Genomic DNA, 10,070 nt, shown 5'->3' with positions numbered 1-10,070 from the left:
CTTGACTGAATTTGTTTATCAGTTCTAATAGTTTTTGGTGGAGTCTTTAGGTTTTTCCAAGTACAAGATCATATCACCTGCAAACAAGGAAAATTTGACATCTGCCTTTCTAATTTGAATGCCCTTTATTTCTTATTCATGTCTGATTGCTCTGGCTAGAACTTCCAGTACTGTATTGAATAACAGTGGTAAAAGTGGGAATCCTTGTCGTGTTACAGATCTTAGGGGAAAGGTTTTCATTTTTTCCCCATTCAGTATAATATTAGCTGTGAGTCTGTCATATATGCCTTTTATTACATTCAGGTATGTTTCTTTTATAACCAGTTTTTTGAAGGTTTTTGTCATGAAGGGGTGTTCCATTTTATCTTTTTTTTTTTTTTTTTTTTTAGTATCAGTTGAAATGATCATATGTTGATATGGTTTGGGTGTGTCCCCGCCAAATCTCAAATTGAATTGGATCTCCCAGAATTCCCACAAGTTGTGGGAGGGACCCAAGGGGAGTTAACTGAATCATGCGGGCTGGTTTTTCTGTGCTATTCTCGTGATAGTTAAAAAGTCTTATGAGATCTGTTTGGTTTGGCAGGGGTTTCTACTTTTGCTCATTTTCCTCATTCTCTCTTGCTGCTACCATGTAAGAAGTGCCTTTTGCTTTCCACCATGATTCTGAGGGCCCCCCCACCAAGCCATGTGGAACTGTAAGTCCAATTAAACCTCTTGTTCTTCCCAGTCTCTGATATGTCTTTGTCAGCAGTGTGAAAACAGACTAATACAATAAATTGGTACCAGTAGGGCATTGCTGAGAAGACAGCTGAAAATGTAGAAGCAACTTTGGAACTGGGTAACAGGCAGAGATTGGAACAGTTTGAAGGGCTAAGAGGAAGACAGGAAAATGTGGGAAAGTTTGGAACTTCCTACAGACTTGTTGAATGGCTTTGCCCAAAATGCTGATAGCGATATGGACAATAAAATCTAGGCTGAGGTGGTCTCAGATGCAGACAAGGAACTTATTGGGAACTGGAGCAAAGGTGACTCTTGTTATGTTTTAGCAAAGAGACTGGTGGCATTTTGCCCATGCCCTACAGATTTGTGGAACTTTGAACTTGAGAGATATAATTTAGGGTAGCGGCAGAATAAATTTCTAAGCAGCAAAGCATTCAAGAGGTGATGTGGGTGTTGTTAAAGGCATTCCATTTTAAAAGAGAAACAGAGCATAAAAATTCAGAAAATTTGCAACCTGACTATGCAATAGAAAAGAAAAACCCATTTTCTGGGGAGAAATTCAAGCTGGCTGCAGAAATTTGCATAAGAAGCAAGGAGCCTCATGTTAATCCCCAAGACCATGGGGAAAATGTCTCCAGGCCATGTCAGAGACCTTCATGGCAGCCCCTCCCATCACAGGCCAGGAGGCCCAGGAGGAAAAAACAGTTTTGTGGGCTAGGCCCAGGGTCCCCATGCCGTGGGCAGCCTAGGGACTTGGTGTCCTGCATCCCAGCCACTCCAGCTGTGGCTGAAAGGGGCCAACATACAGCTCAGGCTGTGGCTTCAGAGGGTGGAAGCCCCAAGCCTTGGCAGCTTTCATGTGGAGACTGTGGGTGCACAGAAGTCAAGAACTGAGGTTTTGGAACCTCCACCTAGATTTCAGAAGATGTATGGAAATGCCTGAATGCCCAGGCAAAAGTTTGCTGCAGGACTGGGGCCTTCATGGGGAACCTCTGCTAGGGCAGTGCAGAAGGGAAATGTGAGGTGGGAGCCCCCATGCAGAGTCCCTAGTGGCATGCTGCCTAGTGGAGTTGTGAGAAGAGGGCCACCAATACCTTCAACCTTGCACCTGGAAAAGCCACAGACACTCAGTGCCAGCCCATGAAAGTAGCTGGGAGGGAGGGTGTACCCTGCAAAGCCACAGGGGCAGAGCTGCCCAAGATCATGAGAATCCACCTCTTGTGTCAGCAAAACCTGGATGTGAGACCTGAAGTCAAAGGAGATCATTTTGGAGCGTTAAAATGTGACTGCCCCCCTGGATTTCGGACTTGCATGAGACCTGTAATCCCTTTGTTTAGGCCAATTTCTCCCATTTGGAATGGCCATATTTACCCAATACCTGTACCCCCATTGTATCTAGGAAGTAACTAGCTTGCTTTTGATTTTACATGTTCATAGGCAGAAGGGACTTTCCTTGACTCAGATGAGACTTTGGACTGTGGACTTTTGGGTTAATGCTGAAATGAGTTAAGAATTTGGGGGACCATTGGGAAGGCATGGTTGGTTTTGAAATGTGAGGACCCAAGATTTGGAGGGGCTAGGGGCAGAATGATATGGTTTGGCTGTGTCCCCACCAAATCTCAACTTGAATTGTATCTCCCAGAATTTCCACGTGTTGTGGGAAGGACCTGGGGGGAGGCAATTGAATCATGGGGGCTGGTTTTTTCTGTGCTATTCTCATGATAGTGAATAAGTCTCACAAGATCTGATGAGTTTATCAGGGGTTTCCACTTTTGATTCTTTCTCATTTTCTCTTGCTGCTGCCATGTAAGACGTGCCTTTTGCCTCCCACCATGATTCTGAGGCCTCCCCAGCCAGTGAAACCTCTTTTTCTTCCCACTGTCTGGTATGTCTTTATCAGCAGCATGAAAACAGACTAATACATATGGGTTTTGTCCTTCTTTCTGTTGATATGATGTATCACATTGATACATTTGCATATGTTGAGCCATCTTTGCATCCCTGGGATAAATCTACTTGGTCATGATGAATGATCTTTTTAATGCATTGTTAGATCTGGTTTACTAGTATTTTGTTGAGGATTTTTGCATCAATATTCATCAGAGATATTGGCCTGTAGTTTTCCTTTTTTGATGTGTGTTTGGTTTTGGTATCAGGGTAATACTGGCCTTGTAGAATGAGTTTGGAAGTATTTCCTTCTCCTCTATTTTTTGGAATAGTTTAAGTAGAATCAGTATTAGTTCTTTAAATGTTTGGTAGAATTCAGCAGTTAAACCCTCGGGTCCCAATTTTTTTTTTTTTTTTTTTCTTGGGAGACTCTGTTATGACTTCAATCTCATTACTTGTTATTGGTCTATTCAGTTTTTGGATTTCTTCATAGTTCAATCTTGGTAGGTTGTATGTGTTTAGGAATTTATCCATTTCTTCTTGATTTTCCAATTTACTGGCATGTAGTTGCTCATAATAACCACTAATGATCCTTCAAATTTCTGTGGTATCAATTGTAATGTCTCCTTTTTAATCTCTGATTTTATTTATTTGGCTCTTCTCTCTTTTTTAATATTGTTTGTTCTGGCTAAAGGTTTTTCAATTTTGGTAATCTTTTCAAAAAACCAACTTTCATTTCATCCATCTTTTTTATTGCTTTCCTTATTTCAATTTCATTTATTCCTACTCTGACTTTTATGGTTTTTTTTCTTTTTCTAATTTTGGGTTTGGTTTGTTTTTGCCTTTCTAGTTCTTTAAGATGCATCGTTAGGTTGTTTATTTGCAGTTTTCCTACTTTTTTGCTACAGGCACTTATAGTTATAAACTTTCTTCTTAGTGTAACTGTCTCTGTATCCCATAGGCTTTAGTATGTTGTATTTCCATCACTTATTTAAATTTGTTTTCAATTTCTTTCTTAATTTCTTTATTGACCCACTGGTCATTCAGGAGCATATTGTTTAAGTTCCATGTGTTTGTATAGTTTCCAAAATTAATGTTGTTACTGATTTCTAGTTTTTTTTTTTTCATTGTGGTTAGAAAAGATGCTTGATATTATTTCATTATATATTCAAAATTATGATATAGTTTTTTGAATGTTTTAGACTTGTTTTGTGACCTATGGGCTATCCTTGAGAATGATCCAGGTGCTGAGAAGAAGAATGTGTATTCTTCAGCTACTGGATAAAATGTTCTGTAAATATTTATTGGGTCCATTTGTTTTCTAGTACAGCTTAAGTCTGATGTTTCTTTGTTGATTTTCTGTCTGGGAAATCTGTCTAATGCTGAAAGGTGGGGGTTGAAGTCTCCAGCTATTATTGTGTTGGGGGTCTATTTCTCTCCTTAGGTCTTATAATATTTGCTTTATTTATCTTGGTGTTCCAGTGTTGGGTGCATATATATTTACAATTATTATATCCTCTTGCTGAATTGACCCTTTTATGATTATATAATGGCTTTGTCTGTTTTTGTAGTTTTTGTCTTGCAATCTATTTTGTATGCAATAAGTATAGCTACTCCTGCTCTTTTTGATTTCCATTGGCATGGAATATCTTTTTCCAACCCTTCATTTTCAGTATATGTACATCTTTATAGGTAAAGTGTTTCTTGTAGGCAAGAGATTACTGGGTCTTGTTTTAAAAATCCATTCAGCCACTCTTCATTTTGATTGGAGAGTTTAGTCTATTTACATTTAATACTATTATTCATAAGTAAAGACCTACTCCTGCCATTTTGTCATTTGCTTTCTGGTTGTTTTGTGGTCTTCTCTTTCTTCTTTCCTTCCTTCTCGTCTTCCTTTTAGTGAAGTTGATTTTCTTTTGTGGTATGCTTTAATTTCTTGCCTTTTATTTTTTATGTACCCATTGTATATTTTTTGATTTGAGGTTATGGCTTGCAAATAATATCTTATAATCCATTATTTTAAATTGATGAAAAGTTAACACTGATTGCATGAACAAAAAAGCAATAGGAAAAGGAAAAGAAACTCAACACTTTTAACTTTGTCCCCCTGCTTTTTAACTTTTCATTGTTTCTACTTATATCTTATTGTACCGTCTATTTCTTGAAAAGTTGTTGTAGTTATTATTTTTGATTGGTTTACCTTTTAGTCTTTCTACTTAAGAGTAGTTTATATACCACAATTACAATGCTATAATATTTTGTGTTGTTGTGTGTACTTAGAATTACCAGTGAGTTTTTGTCTTCAGATAATTTCTTAAGTTCATTATTTTTTTTCCTTTCTGATTGAAGTACTCCCTTTAGCATTTCTTGTAGGACAGGTGTTGATGAAATCCTTCAGCTGTTGTCTGGGAAAGTCTTTATTTCATCTTCAGGTTTCAAGGATATTTTTGCTGGATATACCATTCTAGGGTAAAAGTTTTTTCCCTTTGCACTTTAAATATGTTATGCCATTCTCTCCTGACCTGTAAGGTTTCCACAGAAACGTCTTCTGCCAGGTGTATTGGAGCTTCCTTGTATGTTATTTGTTTCTTTTCTCTTGCTGCTTTTAAGGTCCTTTCTTTACCCTTGACCTTTGGAAGTTTGATTATTACATGTTTTGAGGCAGTGTTCTTTGAGTTAAATGTGCTTGGAGTTCCATAACCCTCTTGTGCTTGGATATTTATATTTTTCTCTAGGTTTGCGAAGTTCTCTGTTATTATCCCTTTCAATAAATTTTCCACTCTTATATATTTGTCTGCCTCCTCTTTAAGGCCAATAACTTTTAGCTTTGCCCTTTTGTAGTTATTTTCTAGATCTTGAAGGCATGCTTTATTCTTTTTTATTCTTTTTTTCTTTTATCTCCTCAAATGATGTATTTTCAAATAGTTTATCTTCAAGCTCATGAATTTCTTCTTCCGCTTGATCAATTCTGCTATTAAGAGACTCTGATGCATTATTCAATATGTCAATTATATTTTTCAACTCCAGAATTTCTGCTTGATTCTTTTAAGTTATTTCAATTTCTTTGTTAAATTTATCTGATATAATTCTGAAATCTTTCTCAGTATTATTTTGAATTGTTTTGAGTGTCCTCAAAAGAGCTATTTTGAATTCTCTGTGTGAAAGGCCACATATCTTTGTTTCTCCAGGATTGGTCCCAGGTGCCTTATTTAATTTATGTGGTAAGGTCATGTTTTCCTGGATGGTCTTGAAGCTTGCAGGTGTTTGTTGGTGTCTAGGTATTGAAGAGCTGGTATTTGTATTTATTGTAGTCTTCACAGTCTGGGCTTGTTTGTACTTGTCCTTTTTGGGATGGATTCTCAGGTATTCAAAGGTACTTGGGTGTTATGATCTAAGCCGTATCTGCATTAGGGAACACGAGCACCTCCAGCCCAGTAACACTGTGTTTCTTGCAGACTTAGTGGTCTTGGATAAGATCTGGAAGAATTCTCTGGGTTGCCAGGCAGATACCATTGTTCTTTTCACTTACTTTCTCTCAAACAAATGGAGTCTTTCTCTCTGTTCTGAGTCACCCAGAGTTGAGGGAGGGCTGACACATGTACTCCTGTGGCCATCGCTGAGACTGTATTGGGTCATACCTGAAGTCAGTACAGCACTGGGTCTCACCCAAGGCCCACTGTAATCACTACCTGGCCACCACCTATGTTTAAGACCATGGGACTCTACGATTAGCAGGTGGTGAAGCCAGCCAGGCTTGTATTCTTCTGTTCAGGGCAGCAAGTTACCCCAACTCCTGGGCAGGTCTAGAGATGCTATCCAGGAGCCAGGGAGTGGAGTCAAAAACCTTAAAAATCTGCCTTTTCTTCTATTCTACTACAGTTAAGCTGGCACTTAAACCACAAGACAAAGTTATTTCCATTTTCCTTCCCCTTTCCGCAGGCATAGGAGTCTCTTCCTATGGCCATCATTACCACAGGCCCATGGAAAGTACTGGCAGGCTATGGTCAATGTTCTCTTAAGGCCCAAGGGCTTTTCAGCTAGCTTGTGGTGAATTCTGTTAGGCCTGGGACTCCCACTTCGGGGCAGTGAATTCCTCTCTGGACCAGGATAGGTCCAGAAATGTCATCCACAAGCCAAGGCCCAGAATCGGGGACCCCAAGAGCCTGCTTGGCGCTGTCCTCCACTGTGGTTGAGCTGGTATCTGTATCCTGATTTCTGCTTCTTATGAAGATGCTTTTTTTTTTGTATAGATAGTTACTAAATTTGGCTTTCCTGCAGGGGGGACAATCATTGGAGGCTTCTATTCAACCCTCTTGCTCTGTCCCCTCCTTTGCCTTCTATGTTCGCACACTCTCCCACTTGTCAGATGCATTCTCTCAGTTTCCTTTGAATTCTCATTTCCCTTTGTCTATTCTTTATATGCAGACTTGGGGTATTTTGGAGGTCTTATCAGTAAGACTTGGGAATAGATTGGATGTAGGAAGTGAGGAAAACAGAGGATTCAAAAAGTCTGGCCTTACTTCTAAATATGAAAAGCCCAGAAAAAGAAAAAATTTCTGGCCTTAGTAACTAGGGGATGGGAGAAAGGCACTTACTGAGATGAAGAAAGACAGAGAACGTGAAAGTGTATGTGTGTGTGTGTGTGTGTGTGTGTCTGTGTTTATCAAGGATTCATTTGAGTGAAGCTTATTTCATCTCATTTCATCCCTAGTGAGGAGAACCAGTAGATAGTCAGGACCCGTGAGTAATCTGCCAATGCACAGAATAACAACGTATTAACTAATTATTCTTATACAACGCTCTATTCCTATTTTTGTTCTTTCATAATTTAGAGGAGTTTAAACATTATTGAGAAATTCAGAAAAATCCAAAGGAATCCATACTGTGAACTCATTGGTGTGGGCTATAGAATTTTACTTTAAAAACATTTTTAATTTTGAAATAATTATAGACTCACGAAAAGTTGTATGATAGTACACAGAGGTCCTGCATGCCTGTCATCCTGTGTCCCCCAACAGTGACATCTTATCTAACTATGGTGCATTATTGAAGCCAGAACATTGATTAGCCGGAAACAATTAACTAGACTACAGACCTTACTGGGCTTCATGTTCTTTTTACAGGCATTTATTTTTACATGTATTTTTTGTATAATTTTAGGACATTTTCATCACAGGTACAGATTTATGTAACTACCATTTATAGTTAAGACACAGATTTGTTTACTCATCATGAAGGAACTTCTTCATGCTGCTTAGGGTCACACCCTCCTTATCCTTCCTTAATCGCTAGTAACTACTTATCTATTCTCTGTCTTGATAATGGTAATTTTGAGAATGTTATACAAATTGTCATACAGTATGTAAGCTTTGATGATTTTTTTCCCATTGAGCAAAATGCACTTAAGATCATCCAAGCTGTTGTGTGTGTCAATGTTCATTTCCTTTTACTGCTGAGCAGCATCTCAAGGATTTGCTTTTGATACCCTGCTGGAGTTGTAGCTATGGAGTGTATATTAGTTTATCAACCTGATATGGTGTTCAAATAAAATAATTGAAGTTGATATATTGGGACATAATAGGTGTGACAAAGGAAGAAGAGTCACAAAGAATGAAATTCTCAGTCATCCTCAGGAGAAAACAAGAGGGTTGAGAATAATTCTTAGATACCAACACTTCCCCAAATGGTATTTTGTAGGACGCTAACAGGTCTAACGTGAAAAAAAGTATTTAATGGCAAAGTTTAGGAAATCACAAAAAGCATCATTGCTGTAGGATTTATCTTTAATATAATAATGTATACTTTGAATTCTAAAAGAAGGATATGATATTCCATGCTTTCTGAACCTTTAGCCCAGCACATGAATGTCATTTTACCCAGAATACCTCTGGGCGTTTTCCAGGGAAAATATTTTAGATAAAGTTGTTGTAAGTTAATACACAATATATAAGTACTAGAATAATCGTGAAGTTTTATTGCATAGTCAGATGTGTTTATTAAATTGGTTTTAAGGTTTATGACAGGGGTAAAATACAATAGAGTTACTCTAATGGTGGAAATATAACAACCAGATATTCAAAATGGCAATTATCTTGTATGACATAAAAATATGCGACCATTAGAGGGCAGAAGAGGATTAGAGGGAAGAAAGTACCTCCCCCAAATTGTTGCCTAATTTCAACGTTCCTGTTGAATACTAAGAATGAAACGAGATCTCAAGGCTTTTTCTCTTTTCTGGGAAAACAGGTGATAAGGTTATTAAAATAATCTGCTTATTTCTGTTACCACATACTTTTTAGGATGTATTCTTATTTTTGGCATGTAATTTATGCATAATAATTTGTTATTCTTAGAGTAAAAAAAAAAGCCATGTACAGAGTGGGAGTTTCTTTTTGACTTTATAAAAGTAAATCCTGATTTTCGAAACTGAAGAAATCATTAACCTCTGGACAGTTTAGAAAGAGGTACTATTGCCAAATTCTACTGTCATTTCTCTAGCCTGTTTTGGTTAGGGAATAAGTTATGGCAAGTAAAGTTTGACCTAGAATTTGTGGAATTTTAATCTCCTAATGGAATCAAGAATCCTGATTAATCATAGAACACGTATTTATTACTATTTTTTCCACCCACTTTTGCTTTGTACTTGAAGTATGTTTCTCCCCAGGGTGTCCTCTTTTATAGTCACAGCTGGAGAAGAATAAACATGACAGAAAAGACAACAAAATGGACTTGTTAGTGGAGGTTTGGTTGCCTGGAGGGCTTCTCAAAGCCCAACTTCATTGTACAGCACTCAACTTCTGCGTGTTCTTTTTCATTGTGAACTAGCTTTTCTATAGAGAAACGTTTTATGATAATCCAGGAAACCCTTCTCATTTGGGAGGATTGTCTAGAAATTCTCTAACAGGAAAGTGCATTACTGGGTTTGATACCATAATGAAGGGAGCTTACCTCCATAAGGCCCAGCCATCCTCTTTTTCCCTTCAAGTGAATACTTGTTTGTGACACAGTTGTCCTGGTGAGAGAGGAAAGGTGCTGGGGTGGGAATTTCTTCTCCCTAAAGGAGACAGTAATTCCTGGGACCGTAATCTGGGGGAAGTTGTGGGTCCTTAGGAAGAAAACTGGAAATCGGGAGGTGGGAGAGGGAGCTCTTGCATTTCTCTGGGTATTGCTGTCTTGGCTTTGGGCAGGGATATTTGGATACGCCTGTGGATGCTCCCAGGAAGGAGGGGTTGAAGACACCTCTGTCATACAGACAGGCTGGGAAACAGGTGAAGATGGGTGAACTGTGCCACCTAAACCAGATTATTTAGTTGCCCATTTTCTTCTCATTCTGTTTTCCCTTGGATGTTAGTGATTTCTAAATGTTTTGGACCTATTTCAGCTATACTGAATGGAATTTAAGAAAGCTAAAATTGTAATGTGAGAGCCATGCCTCCAGGAGAGGCCAGCGTAGGGCCTAGCCC

The sequence above is a fragment of the Macaca fascicularis genome, chromosome 4, assembly GCF_037993035.2.
Source record: "Macaca fascicularis isolate 582-1 chromosome 4, T2T-MFA8v1.1".
In the NCBI taxonomy this organism is placed as follows: Eukaryota; Metazoa; Chordata; class Mammalia; order Primates; family Cercopithecidae; genus Macaca; species Macaca fascicularis.
This window is presented reverse-complemented; position numbering follows the sequence as displayed.